A 14,720-nucleotide genomic window follows, 5' to 3' on the forward strand; every position below is an offset into this window, starting at 1 on the left:
TGGATGTTATTGTCCCCATTTGACAGAGGCACAGGGGAGGGTAAGGATTTGCCTGTGATGGCAGACGAAGGGAACAGTGGCTGCCTCCCTTCACCAAGGTCAGTTCCTGGAGGCTCAGGGTCCGGGACAGAGGTCAAGGAGGGGAGAAAGGAGAACTCATCTTGTTACTTAGAGGGTAGACAGAAGCAGAGGCATGAGAGGAAAATGGGGAAGCAGGGAGAACTAGGGGAGGGTCGAAGTGCCTAAAAGACAGAAATAGAAGATGTGAAGATGATGCAAAAGGCAAGTTGTGGTGCAGCTCAGGTGGAGGCTGCAGGGCGATGCAGAGGACAGGGCCAGAGCAGTCACAGGAGGTTTGGAGGGAAGCCAGTGGAGGTGGAGGGAGACAGAGCAGGTTCTCAAGAAAACAGCTGAGAGGGGCTTAGGCCCCAGACCTGTTTCTGGGGAGCAGGTATGTGGGGAGCAGGGAGAAGGAAACATCCCCAAGTTTGATGTTTCCCTTGAAGTCAGAGCTCGGGCCCAATTTCCCTGTGGAAAATACACCCTCTGCTGCCTGTGGCCTCTGCCCCATAACCTCTCCCTCCAGGCCTGTGTGTTTGGGCAGCTGCATTGCATTTTTAGAACAATTTTTAACTTGTAGGCTGTACCTGCTGAACCAGAATGTCTGGCCAATACCTGTTACATAACATCCTCAGACCTTTAGGGTACAAGGGCAAGCGTGGCCCTGGTCCAACGCAGGTGTGGGCTGGACCTGGCCAGGGAGGGCAGAAGGCGAGTGGAATGGGACTCCTTCCCTACCAGAGAACCCACACCCCCACCTCTGGCAAGGAAAAGCTGAGTGGGGCAGCCCCAGTCTGATTCTTCCATCCAGAAGCACTTGGGATATAGCTGTGTTCTGTTTTAAGGCTTCGTGAAGGATGTAGGCTAGATCTAGGAAAGAACCTCACTGTGGAGGATCAGCCAAACAGGAGCATGTTACCTGGAGATGTGAAGTTTCCCTCTGGACCTACTTAAAGGCTACGGCTGACAAACCTCTCCTGGAGGAGGGGGGATGAACTGCATGGCTGCTGGAAGGCCCTGTCCAGCCGGTGATTCAGGGCAGATCCCAGGCCAGGACACAGTGGCCCCAGTACGTAAGTACTGGGAATAGCACCAAACCTCAAAATAGGTTGCAGAATTAAGATGAGGAGCTGAGCTTATCACAGCCTTGTGGCTCCACAGGACAGGCCTGGACAGAGGGAGGGAGGGAAGGAGACCACACTTGGTCTGGAATGCAGTCTAGAAACACAGAAGCCCCAAGGATGTGGGGATAGAGAGCCAGCAAGTCAGGCACTGGCAGGAACTATGGGGAGCAGTAATCCCATCTCCTCTTTTTATAGGTGAAGACTGAGAAGTGACTCACTTGCCTGTGGTCACACAAAGAGGCTGGCAGGTAGGTGGCAAAAATAGTTGAAGGCCTGAAGGTCTTCCATGAACTTCAGAAGAGTGGGTGTGGGCCAGGTTCTGGCGGAGGCTGCCAGGGTGAGTACAAGAAGACTTTGCACAGAGCTCTGAGGCTGAGCCAAGCTGCACACAGACCTGAAGGCAGCTAGGTGGTGTTGGGAAGAACCATCAGCAGGGCAGAGAGATGGGCCTCCTGGGACCTGAAGTGGTAGCCCACATTGCCACCCTGATCTTTCTTCCCAAGCTCCCAAGGTTACTGCCCAGCTCTGACCTGTTTCCCTTTCCAAGTCCAGGAGCAAGACCCAGCCTGCTGGCCCTGTGCCCATCCAGCACACAGGCCTCATGGAGCCTCTTCTGCCACTCACCATGTTCCTCTCTCCTACCCTCCTTCCCCTCCACTCACCTGGCTCAAGGACAGGCTTGATCTAGCACTGTAGATGCCATGTTGGTCACAGTTTACCTCCTAATTATCTCCTCTTTCCCTCTCCCCTCTTCCTACAGTGCTTGCCCCATATCAACACCCCAATGTCCATTGGACACCTGCCACAGCCACCTCACTTGTCCCTCTACCTGCCCCATGCTCCCCCAGTGTCTTCCACTTAAACAGCAACTAAAGAGGACTGAAACACAAGCCTGGGATCTTGCTTCCCTGTGCGCCGATCATGGCTCTCCAGTGCTCCGAGATAAAGCACCAGCTCCTTAGGAGAGCCTGCGAGTTCTTCCTCTCTCACTGTCTTGGGGCTCTTGGCTCCACGGTCCCACCATGTTGCTCTAGAACCCACCACGCTTCTTCCTACCTCTGGCTTCTGCGATGCTTGGGCTGCTCTTACATACCCCAGTTCACGCAGACATCTTCTACTCATCTTTCAAGTCTCAACCCAAAGCTGCTTTCTGTTGTTGCTTAGAATGAATAAATGCTTTTACTATGGTAAAATAGCTATAAAACATAAAATTTGCTACCTTAATATTTTTAAGTATACAATTCAGTAGCATTAAGTATATTCACAATGGTGTGTAGACATTACCACTACTGCTAAATCATCCCGAGCAGAAACTTTGTACCCGTTAGTAACTCCTCATTCTACACCCCTACTTCCCAGTCCCAGGTAACCTCTAATCTGTTTTCAGTTTAGTAATTTGCCTATTCTGTGTACTCTTGTAAGTGGAATCATAATATCTGTCCTTTGTGCCTGGCTTATCTCCCTTCGCATAGTGTTTCAAAGGTCATCCATGTTATGGCACATATCAAAATGTTGTTTCTCTATTGTAGCTGAATAATAATGCAATGTATAGATGTCACATTTTATTCATTCCCCTGTTGCGTTGTTTCCAGCATTTGGCTATTGTAACTGAGGCTGCTATGATCACTAGTGTCCCAAAGTTTCTTTCTGTGGGAAGCCCTTGCTGATCTCCTTGGGCAGGGCTGGCATTTCTCCTGTGCCAGTGGAACGGTGTGCACTGGCCTCTCTTGGCTCTTACGTCTCAGGAGCTCCAGCAGTCCCTCTGCCTGGGGCAGTGGGCAGCTAGGGTTTCTCCTTGTGTTACACCCTCCACTTGAATGTGGGTTAAACAACTCCTTTCTAATGACAAGAACATGCCGATCCTGCCCCAGTCAAGCCTCAGAGATGCCGCAGTCACTACTCCCCAGGTCTCATAAGAGATGCTGAGTCAGAGGCACCCCCGGTAGGCTATGCGCAGATTCAGGCCCCACAGAAACCTTGAGATAACGAGGGTTCATTGGTCTAAGTCTCTAACTTTCTGGGTAATTTATTACACAGCAGAAGATAATCAACACACATGTTTTCTCCATAGGCCTGGGAGCTCCTGCGGGGCTCTTCTCCAGATCCGCCAGGACAGCTCACTGGGACAATGAAAACAAGTTTTGAGAAAGCAAAACAAACAAGAAAATAGTTTTCATACAATGGATCAAGAATCAGAATTGCATTAGCCTTCTCAATAACTGCTCTAGAAGCCAGAAGGTAGTGGAATAAGGCTGTTAACCCTTCAAGGGGACCAGGCGGTGTAGGTACACCCGTAATCCCAGCGGCTCGGCAGGCTGAGGCAGGAGGATTGCAAGTTCGAGGCCAGCCTCAACAACTTGGTGAGACCCTCTCTCAGAAGTAAAAATGAATAAATAGGATTGGTGGGGCGTGTAACTCAGTGATACAGTACCACCAGTTTCAATCCCCAGAACCACAAAAGAAGGGGGGAAAAAAAAACCTCCAAGGGAAAATGATAGCTCAACCTACAGCAGTTTTGTGTGTATACAGAAAAGATCTCCGGGTTGGGGTTGTGGCTCAGTGGTAGAGCACTTGCCTAGCATGTGTGAGGCACTGGGTTGGATTCTCAGCACCACATATAAATAAATGAATAAAATAAAGGCCTATCAACGTCTAAAAAAGTAAGAAGAAAAGAAAAGAAAAAAATTTCAAAAATGTATCTTCAGGCTGGGGATGTAGCTCAGTGTTTGAGTTCTTGCCTACCATACATGAATGTATAATGTACCTCCCATGCACCTGTTTGTGGGGAAGCTCCTGGAGGTTATGCTGTGCCAAAGAGAGAGTAAACCAAAGTAGAAGAAGTGGGATCCAGGAACCAAGAGCCCACGATGTGAGGAGCACAAGGACTCTGGCTGATGGTGAAGGGCAGCAGCTGGGGCCCAGGCCTGGAGGGCAACCTATGCAGACGGGAGCAGTCCAGAAGGTTCTGGGAGAGATCATTTCAGGAAGATGGACTCTAATGTCTTAAATATGTTATGTCTGGGGTTAATTAGTTAACAAATATACAGAATACTAAACAAACAAGAAAAATAGGACAATTATTAACTCTTGGAAAAACAAGACGTGCAGGAAAAAGTCATCATAGTATTCTGCCTCAGCTGTGACTGGTTTACAAAGGCAGGAATGTAAACAGTGAATGTTGAACTTAGCAAAATCACAACATAACCAACGCAGGAGGAAGGGGCATGGGGAGTGTTCTGTGTTGGTGGGGACAGGGAGAGCAAAAAGGAGCCAAACCTAATTGTCCACAAGGTTCACAATAAACAATCAGCTGAATAGTCAAAAGTGGTTGCCTCTGACAAGGTGGAAACAGGGTCTGAACTGTTTTTCATAACAAGTCTTACAGAACGATTTAACTCACAAAATTACATGCAAATATGATTCTATTAAAAATTCAAATTAAGTTGGATGTGGTGGTCCATGCCTGTAATCCCAGCTACTCAGGAGGCTGAGAACAGGAGAATCACAAGTTTGAGGCCAGCCTGAGCAACTTAGTGAGACCCTGTCTCAAAATAAAAAACAAAAATAAAAATGGCTGGGAATGTAGCTCAGTGGTAGAGTCTCCTGGGTTCAATCCCCAGAAAGAAGAAGGAGGAAGAGGAAGAGGAAGAGGAGGAGAAGAAACAAAGGAAAAGAAGAAAATATTCTATGTTAACAATTACAATTCCTACTGTTTACCTTTATGTCAGATTGCTACACTTATAGGTAGGTGTGTCCTCATGGACACTTGATTGCAAATGACAAAGCCTTAAACTGGTGAAAGTATCAAAGGGGATTGTATTGTGTCATATCTCAAAGAGGTTCAAAGATCACAGGCATGACTAGATTTAGGTGTGCACACCGTGCCAGCAGAGATCTTTCTGTCTCCATCTGTTGGCTCTATTTCCTGTGTTCTCAAGCAGGGTCCTTCCTCTCATAACTTAGGAAGCTGAACTCCAAAAGTTCCAGGCTTCTATCTTACCAGCACAGTGATCCTAATGGAAGGAGTCTCTGCCTAGTAGTTGCAACCAAATGCCTCAGAGGGACACTCTTCCATCTGGCCTGCATCATATGCCTATTCCTGAACAGACAGCTATAGCCAACAGGACAGGCACTGTGATTGGTGGAACCTGAGTCATATGTCCATACTTGAAAAGGTGGGCAATGTGGGAGTAGAGCCGTCTCCAAAGGAAAATATGGGTGCTGTTAATAAAAAATGAGAGATCAGATGCTACAAACATCTGTCCCCTGTGCCTGAACACTGAGATTGCTGCTTGTCATTGTAAGTGCAGGAGCCACTGGTTAAGGACCGTTCTCCCCTAGAACACTACACAATTGGCCCATTCCCTCTGCTTCACAGAAGCTGTTCAGTTTTTAAATAATGTTCCTTCTTCCTCTGTCTTTTCATCTTCCGGGGAAACAACCCTTGATCCCTATTGTCCTTTATGTAACAGTCTCCATTTCTCTGCTCTTTCCCTGGGTGCTGAGTACTGTCCAGTGTGGTACCTGAAAGCACGTGGCACACGAGTTAGAGGCCTAAGCGGACCTCTGATCCGCAAGCTCTTCTTTATTCAGTGGCAGAGTCAATCTGTCAAACACCTGATGTGGCTCATTTTCGGAATATGGGTGGGGAGATGCCTGCTGGTCACCACGAGGATGTGGGTTTTATACACAGCCTTAGCAGAGCCAGGCCAAGGGAGGCGTTAGTTACTTTTGGTGGGCCCTTTGGGGGATGAAGGGGGCGGGGCCAGGTCATGGGAGGAGTTTTGTTTGAGGGATCTTTTAGGGTGGGGTGGGAAGACAGATAGGTAACCATATCCTTTATTACCCATATATGAATGAAGCATGTGCAGGCGCGTGCGCGCACACACACACACACACACACACACACACACACAGTACTGGAAATTGAACATAGGACCTTGAACACTGAGCCACATTTCCAGCTCATTTTATTTTTTATTTCGAGACAAGGTCTCACCAAGTTTCTAAGACTGGCCTTGAACTTGTGATCCTCTGGCCTCAGCCTCCCAAGTCACAGAAATTACAGGTGTGTGCCCCCGCGCCTACTTCCAACAACTTTTATTATGTGAGCTGTTATCAGGCCAGGGATTTTTCCTCCTGCATTCATGCAATTGGTTCCCCAAACCTAAAGGACTTTGCCCTTGTACAATTTCAACTTATAAAATTTATTCCACTCCTGCAGTTCATTGGGTTTTCAAATACAGATTCTGTCTACAGTACTAACCATCTCTCCAGGTTTTACGTAATCTATCGGTTTGTAAAATTCTTTTCATGCAAGAGAATAATAAAACACATCTGGGTCAAGGATAGAAAGCTCTGGCCCATTACTCAGGTCCATATGACATGCTGACACTTATCAGTGTTTTCTGGGTGTGATTGCACAATTGCATCTGAAGCAACCACACTGCATTCATTTTCAAGGACTGCCATCACCCCAAAGCAGATGACAGCGGAAATTTGTTTTCTCACAATTCTGGAGGCTAGAAGTCATGAGTCAAGGTGTTGGCAGGTGAATGCTCCCTCTAAAGCTCTAAGAAATAATTTCTTGTCTCTTCTACTTTGTGTAGGTTGCTGGCAATTCTTGACATTCCTTGGATTTTACTTTTATTTCTACACCCCTGCCTTCAACTTCACATGCTCTATGTTATGGTTTGGATCCTAAATATCCCCCCAAAAGCTCATGTGTTATGCAATGCAATAATGTTCAGATTGAAATGTTTAGATTATGAGAACTGTGAGTTTATCAGTGGATTCATCCATTTGATGGTTTAATAATTTGAATGGACTACTGGTTGGTAACTCTAGGCAGTTGGGGTATGTGTGAAGGAGGTAGGTCTCTGGGGGTGGTGGCTTTGGACTATATCTTTTCCCTAGCTCTTTTGTTCTCTCTGCTTCCCAGCTGCCATGAGCTGAGCAGTAATCCTCTGCCATGCCCTTCTGCCATGAAGTTCTGCCTCATCTTAGGACCAGAGCAGTGGAGTTGGAGGACCATGGACTGAACCTCTGAAACAGTAAGCCCAAAACTTTTCGTCCTCTGAGTTGTTCTTGTTAGGTATTTCAGTCACAGCAATGAAAAGCTGACTAACACTCTGTATGTTTTATTTGAGATTCTGTGTCCAAATTCCTTTCCTCTTATAAGGACACTAGTTATTAGATTTGGGGCTCACTCTATTTCAATGTGATTATATCTGTAATAACCCTATTTCTGAATAAGGTCACATGCACAGGTACCAGGAGTTGGGACTTGACCACTTGACCATATCTTTTTTTTTTTTTTTCTGGTATTTTTTTAGTTGTTGATGGACCTTATTTATTTATTTATTTATTTATTTATTTATTTATTTATATGTAGTGCTGAGAATCAAACCCAGTGCCTCAAACTTGCTAGGTGAGTGGTCCACCACTGAGCCACAACCCCAGCCCTTGACCATATCTTTTGGGGGACACAATTCAACCTCCTACACAAACAATATCAGTCTTTATCTCCCTGTTTTTCCTTCTTGGTCTCTTCATGAGGCTCTGAAGAACATCTCTGTTAGAAGTCTTGCTGTAATCCAGATGGCCGTGGGATTCATACCCCCCACACACACACCCCCAAGCCAGTCAACTCACTTTCCTCAAGTCTAGAGCTATGGTTGCCAGCAGGAGTCTGTGACTGCCCTCTCCTTTCCCACTGTTCAGAGATTCTCATAGCATCTCCCCAGGGGGAGGAGACAGAGATGGGTAGGTGGAGGAGAGAGGCCAGAGAGTGGGTGGTTAAGCGCTGGGGCTCTGGAATGACAGACCTGTGTAACTTTGGGCTAGCTTTCTACACCTCATTTGCATACTGTTTTCTTCTGCTATCAAGGGTGGATAATAAAACCTATCATCCTTATTAGAGTTAAGTGACTTCCCACTTGTAAAACATTCAGCCCCCTGGTACCAATGGCTGCTGTATTGTTCTTGCTGTGGCTTCCACTTCTCCCTGAAGTAAGATTTTTGTTTTTCAAACTTTAATTTGTTTTCATTTTTTTTTGGGGGGGGGGGGTTTGGGGGGGAATGCAACCCGGTCCTCTTATATGCTAAGTACAGTACATGCTCTACTATTGAGCTCTCCCCTCAGGCTCCTGGCCCCTTTTATTTTGAGGCAGTCTCACTAAATTGCCCATGTTGGCTTTGAATTTGCCATCCAGGTCACTGGGATTACAGGCACGTGCCTCCCAGCTGGAGGTCACTGTTTTGAACTGCAATATAATATAAAGCTATTTCCCCGCCTCCCAACTGCTTATCAGTCTGTGAACATCCTAGCTAGCTATTGGTTCATCAGTCAGCTTGCAAGTATCCTTCTCTGTTATTGGTCCCCTTTTAGCCCAGTGGAATTCAATTGCTTAAGGATAGCTACCCCATCATCTTTTCTCATGCTTTCTCTCTCCTACTCACTTTGTTTCTCTCTCCTCCTCGCTTTTCACACTCTCTCTTGCATGTGCCCTTTCTCATTTCCTCTCATTTTCTCTCTTACCCTGCAGGGAGACACTCTGTTTGCATTGTTTCTGGGTTCTTACATGAACTAAGCTGCACTAGGGCCAAACAGACCAGGCTAAAAGTCAAAATGGAGTCATTCATGCTAAAAGTTAAACCTAAGCTGTTAGTTGAAATTAATTAGAGAGAAAGATAATAGGCAAATTTTTGCCAGGCATGGTGGTGCATGCCTGTAATTCTAGTGACTCAGGAGGCTGAGGCAGGAGGATCACAAGTTTGAGGTTAACGTCAGCAACTTAGTAAGACCCTGTCTCAAAATAAAAAATAAAAAGGGCTGGGCATGTTGCTCAGTGGTTAAGCATCCCCAGGTTCAATTCCTGGTACCAAAAAAAAAAAAAAAAAGGGCAAAATTTCCAAACAGGTTAGTTTCAATTGGCATGAAAATTAAGTCACCTCTGCATTAATCCTTTCACAATGGAAGTCACCTGATGCTAACCATTTCAGCGATTTTCCTGTTGTTCTGGATCTTAGTCCCAGCCTTATAAGGAAAGTTACTTTGAAATAACAAATCCTTTTTTTTTTTTTTTTTGTTTTTGTTTCTGTCTTTTTTTTGTACTTGGAATTGAACACAGGGGTGCTTTACCACTGAGCTACGTCCACCCCCATCCCTTATTTATTTTGAGGCAGGTTCTCACTAAGTTGCTTAGGGCCTTGTTAAATGACTGAGGCTGGCCTTGAACTTGTGATCCTCCTGGCTCAGGCTCCCAAATTGCTGGGATTACAGGCGTGCACCAGCAAGACTGCTCACTTTGAGGCAAGGGTCTGCAGCTAATCTGAGCTGGAGTGTAAATAGCTTTGCCACATGGCCTTTTTTATTTATTCATTCATTTATTTATGGTGCTGGGGATTGAACCCAGGGCTTTGTGCATGCTTGGTATATAATAGTGGTCCACTTCACCCTTTGAATGTAGCCCTCATTGCTCTGAGGCTTATTTTTAAAAGGACTTTTTTTCCCCACTCTCTTCTCCCCACTCCCCCTCCCTAATAAGATTAGGGAGACAGTGTTACCTTTTCTTCCCCTAGTTAATTGTCCTTGAACACACCCATCACAGAAAGGAGGGGTCTGCTGGAGAATCTAGGAAGTGAATAGCTCCCACTAAATTAGCAAGTGAAGACTAACACACCGTCAGGGCTGGGCCCTGTCAGAGCACACCTGGACTGCAACCCTTGAAGAGCTTCTTTCAAAGCCCTCTTTTCCCTGATGGGCAGAATCACAGCCTCTGGCACTGGAGTCCCCCGTGTTTCTCCTTTAATAGCAAAGCAATGAAACTTCTTTTTTCTTTTTCTCAAAACTGTGTCTTCATTATTAAATTGGCATGAATTGGCATCAGGGACAAGGACCGAGCTTTCCGTAACAGGTATAGCACTTTACCACTGAGCCACATCTCCTGCTTTCTTTATACCCTTGTCTGTCTGTAAAGCCAAGTTTTGCTAGGACCATCAGAACACTTAGTCTATTTTATGGAATGAAGTGTTCCCAATTCTAAAATCAAAAGTAAAGCCAGGGGCTGGGGAGATAGCTCAGATAGAGTGCTTGCCTTGTAAGCACAAAGCCCTGGGTTCGATCCCTAGCACCGCTCCCCCCCCCCCCCCCCAAAAAAAAAAAAAAAAAAAGTAAAGCCAGTGGGGCTGGGGCTGTAGCTCAGTGGTACAGTGCTTGCTTCACACGTGTGAAACACTGGGTTCGATCCTCTGCGAAGGGTTATGGAAAATAATATTCCTGCAAGATAGCCCCCAAAGAACAATGGAGAGAGGTGCGGCTCTGGAGGAGGGAGGGGAAACTAGCCAAGGAACAATGGGCCCTGGGAGAAAGGGGTGGATACCGAATGCTGGGTGGGCCCTAGACCTTGACCTTCCCCATGGCAAATTAGTCCTAAATGGAGGCAAAGCAAATACCAGTGGGTAAGATTTGAGTACTCATCCCTCCGTGTCTGGACTCTTATCTCCCCAGAGAGATAACCTTTATACAACTACCCTCCTGAATTAAAGTTTTAACCTGTACAACTAGCCCCTGACGGTCAAAACTGCACATACACAGCTTCCAGTGATTACATCATCCTCATTTTACCCTATAAAACCAAAATCCCCTCTGTAACTGACGACCATCTTCCCATTTGGAAAATGGGCCCCAACGGTGCCCGAGTCCATAAAGGCGTCTCTTTAAGGAATAAAGGCTTCTCTGAATCTGTTGAGGTCTGCTTCCCATCCTTTTGCTCTTGCACTCAGCACCACATAAAAATAAATAAAGATATTGTGTCCATCTACAACTAAAAAAGAACTTTAATAAAAGGAAAACCAATGAATATCTTTTAACTCAATTGTTGTAATTTAGTCCTGTGACATGACACCATCAACAATACTTATCTTTTTTTTTTTTTTTTGGTATTCTTTTTGGGGATTGAACCCAGGGGCACTTTACCAGTGAACTAACTCCCCAGCCCTTTTTATTTTTTATTTTAATATAGGATCTCACTAATATACAGAGGCTGACCTTGAACTAGTGATCCTCCTGATTCAGCCTCCTGAGTTGCTGGGATTACAAGCAGGCACTAACATGCCTGGCAACATTATTTCTGAGGAAAGGTCAAAGAAAACAGGGATTGAAGACAGAAAATTTCTAATTTTTAAGTAATTTAACTTTTTTTTTTTTTTTCTTTTTGAGATGAGTTCTCATTATGTTGCTGAGACTGGTCTCAAAATTTCCTGCCTCTATCTTCACAGTAGATGTTGAACTTATTTTTAGAAGTCCAAGTGTTTTTTCCAGGGTGTGATGGTGCATGCCTCCAATTCCAGCTACTCAGGAGTCTGAGGCAGGAGGATCACATGTTCAAGGCCAAACTTAGCAACTTAGTGAGACCCTGTCTAGAAAAATAAAAAGAGCCAGGGAACATAGCTCAGTGGTAAAGTGTCTCTAGATTCAATCTCTGGTACCAAAAAACCAAACAATAGCCTCTTTTATTTATTTATTTACTTTCTTAACAATGGATTCGATGTGTATGCTTCACACTTGAAAAAAACAGACATTTCCATTTCTTTGTTTATTAACATATACAAAATATATTGTATTGTTTTGATGTGCGTGCTTTGGGTAAATGAATAAATGGCATCGAGTAGCACAGGTAGTTTGGTAACTTTCGATGTCACACCACAAAAGCATTTTGAGTTTTCACTGCTAAAGTACACAAGTCTGGTTTGCCTTTCAGATCTTTGGATCGCACCACAAAGGTGCCATGCTTGACTTGTTTCTCCTGTTGATAACCCAGTGCCCTTGCTCCTTCTCACACTGCCTAGAACTGGAGGCTTTCCTAGAGGTCCCTGGCTGTTTTCAGGAAGCCTCCTGGGCTTATAGACTTCCTCAGGCTGGAAAGGCCCAGGTCCTGGGGAGTTTTACTTTGAAGGTGGGGCCACCCACAGACCCTGGGTTCAAGATCAAGGACTTCCCCAGGCCACCTGACCCAGCAGAGCCCTAGGAGCTTGGTGTGGCCACAGTTCCTGTGCAAGCCCTTCTCAATTCTGCTTGCAAGCAGGGCCTATAAGTAGTGAAAGATAAAAAGAGAAGTAAAATAAACATGATAAATAGGCTAAAGTTTTCTGAATTAAAAAGGCAACTGTAAAACAAAACAAAGTGACTACAAAAATATAAACAGATTAAGCCCTTTGGGGGCTAGGCCTTGATCTAAATTAGGACTCCCCAAGAACAAGGCCTCAGGCTGAGGCAGGGAGCACTTCCCTAGGAGAGCACTCCTTCTTCCCTGCAGGGAGTCCTCCTTCCTGCTGGAGTGGTCTGGGCTCCACTTGAGAGCCTCCTTTTTTAGGGTCTCTCTCAGTGGACTCACAGGTCTGAACTTCTTCCAAATCAGGCTACACATGTGAGTCTTAAAAGAAAAAATGATTTCCCAGTGGTTCATTGGTTCATTTGGGGTGGGTTGAGAGTGTTGATCAACACTGTGAATTAACAATACACTGATTCATAGTGTTTACCAATTCCTGTGGTGTAAATACTCCAACCATGACTGATTTTTAACTTACTAATGATTTATTAACTGGCTTATACATTAATTAATTCAGTATTCAGAAATTGGCACCACATTTAGAAACTGTGGTTTTTCTAGCTTGTTAAGAATTTCCAATACACACTATGATCACTGAAAATTCAGAGCTGATCAAAGTTCAATAAATTTGGCTAATAGCTGAAGGAAATGAAGTCAGCATACAAAGGAGATACCTGTATTCCCATGGATTTTGTTTTTGTTGTTGTTCATTTGTTTTTTTGTTTTGTTTTGTTTGATGTAGGCGATTGAACTCAGGATACTCTACCACTGAGCCACATCCGCAACCTTTTAATTAATTAATTAATTTAGAGATAGGATCTTTCTGAATTGCTGAGGCTGGCCTCAAACTTGTGATCCTCTTGTCTCAGCCTCCGCAGTAGCTGGGATTATAGGTGTGTGCCTGGCTTCCATTCCCATGTTTCATTGTTTCATATTTACAATCACCAAGATATGGAAACAGCCTAGGTGTCCATCAACAGATGAATGTATAAAGAAAACGTGGTATACATACGTGATGGAATATTACTTGCCATAAAGAAGAATGAAATCCTGTCATTTGATGGGTGGAACTGGAGGTCACTGCATTAAGCACAACAAACCAGACACAGAAAGACAAGTTCTCATGTTTTTTCTCTCATATATGGAAATTCAGAAAAGAAGAAGAAAAAAAGATGACCTGAAAATAGAAGAGGAATTATGGACTGTGAAGGGGGTCAAAGGGAAGAGTGAGAGACAAAGGCAGGAGAGGGTAGAGGGAGGGTGGACATGATCACCGTATGATGTAAAGTATGTAAGGAAATGTCACAGTGAAAGCCATTAATTTGTACAATTAATACATGTTAATAAATTTAAAAATGAATAAACTGATTGCCAAATAATTTACAAAGCAACTTTCTTAAAATCCTTTCAGAAAGTTTATGGCAAAATATTTAAGGTGGGTTGTAGGAGTTCGTGTGGTTTTGTTTGTTTGTTTCTGTTTTTTTGTAAGGCTGGGAATGGAGCCCAGAGGTGCTTTACCACTGAGCCACATCCCCAGCCCTTCTTATTTTTTATTTTGAGACAGGGTCTTGCTAAGTTGCCCAGGATGCCTTGAACTTGCAATCCTCCTGCCTCGGCCTCCCGAGTAGCTGGGATTATAGGCATATGTTGCTGTGCCCAGCTTGCAGGCATGTTCTAACATGCTTGATATGATGTGATATGAGTCTTACAAAAGGAAGTATTTCCAGGGTCTACAGAAGGCACATAAAGAGAGTTCCCACCATGGGGAAGTGGACAAGAGCAGCACCCACTAACTGCAGATGTTCTCTGCAGTATCCGTAGAGGTCCACCAAGCATTTTCACAGGGAAGGGAACTGGAATTCCTAGAGGTAAAGCCACTTGCCCACAGTCTCAACTTGAAACTTGGTAGTGTGTGTGTTGTGTGTGTGCGTGCACATGTGTTGCATGCCCAGTGCTGGGGATGGAACCAAGGGCTTCGTGCATGCTAAGCATGTGCTCTGACACTGAGCTACATACCTCAGAACTGTGGTCAGAACTCAGCCTCCTTTAATACATACCAAAAGGAGTCATGCTGAAGGCTCAGCCTGGGACCTTCACAGGTGGGGCACCCTACACTTCTCCCCTTTCTTGACCCTCCACCATGCCCTACAGGTGAGCTGGCAGACCACAGGTTGATCCCCCCAGAACACGGGGCCCAAGAAGGGGGCCTGTGATCTAGCAGCTTCCTGATCCCAGCAGAAAACCTTAATTACCCCATTTCCCTGCCTGTTCAGCACATCTCTCTAGGACAGGTGGGGCTCACAGGGGCAGAATCGGGGAAGCCAGGAAAGCTTGCATAATGTCTGCTGAAGGTCAGGTCAGGAGGTATAGGGAGTCACATGGGTTGTGGTTTAGAAGCCAGCACTGCTGATCCCCAGGCAGCCAC

At 45.2% G+C, this 14,720-nt stretch overlaps 1 protein-coding gene across 2 annotated transcripts in view; it reads left to right on the forward strand.

Annotated features, from left to right (window-relative positions):
* The first annotated feature begins 660 nt into the window (after positions 1–660).
* SLC51A (solute carrier family 51 member A) overlaps positions 661–14,720 on the forward strand; it is a 120,059-nt gene continuing 105,999 nt past the window's right edge. The window contains exons 1-3 of one of the 2 annotated variants that reach the window (XR_013766575.1): positions 692–1,129; positions 1,380–1,432; positions 1,945–2,742. The gene's annotated coding sequence lies outside the window, so the exon portion shown is untranslated. Of the gene's footprint in view, positions 1,134–1,379; positions 1,433–1,944; positions 2,743–14,720 lie in introns of those variants that run through there. The other variant, XM_079156302.1, reaches the window with a different exon arrangement.

The sequence above is a fragment of the Sciurus vulgaris genome (assembly GCF_902686455.1).
Source record: "Sciurus vulgaris genome assembly, chromosome: 10".
Lineage (NCBI taxonomy): Eukaryota > Metazoa > Chordata > Mammalia > Rodentia > Sciuridae > Sciurus > Sciurus vulgaris.